We start from the raw sequence: 454 nt of genomic DNA on the forward strand, positions 1-454 counted from the left end.
GCGCGGCAGAGGGCCTGCCATCTGCGATCCAGCATGGGATCCAGGCCTGCCATCTGCCACCCGGGGAGCAGGCCTAAGCCGCCAGCAGGTTATCTCCCGAGGGGTCCCAGACTGTGAGAGGGCACAGGTAGGGCTGAAGGACCCCTCCCCCCACCAGTGCACAAATTTTTTTTGACCGGGCCTCTAGTATATGTAAAAAGCCAGCAATGGGAAAGCCATAACGACTATAACAACCAGTCACTATGATGCCCACTGCAGCCAGTGAACCGCATGATCGGGGGTGGAGCCGGCCAGCCAACCTCCGGCAGCCCTCCCTCCCGCTGACCCCACTCCGGATGGGCCCCCACCACCCTAATCGGGCCACAGTCCATCCCCCCAGCCTGCTCCGATCAGGGAGAGGGCCAGCTGGCCAACTACCCGTGGCCCCTCCCCCTGACTGGCCCCACCCCCGATC

This window comes from Myotis brandtii, unplaced genomic scaffold (assembly GCF_000412655.1).
Source record: "Myotis brandtii unplaced genomic scaffold, ASM41265v1 scaffold4067, whole genome shotgun sequence".
NCBI classification, from domain to species: Eukaryota; Metazoa; Chordata; class Mammalia; order Chiroptera; family Vespertilionidae; genus Myotis; species Myotis brandtii.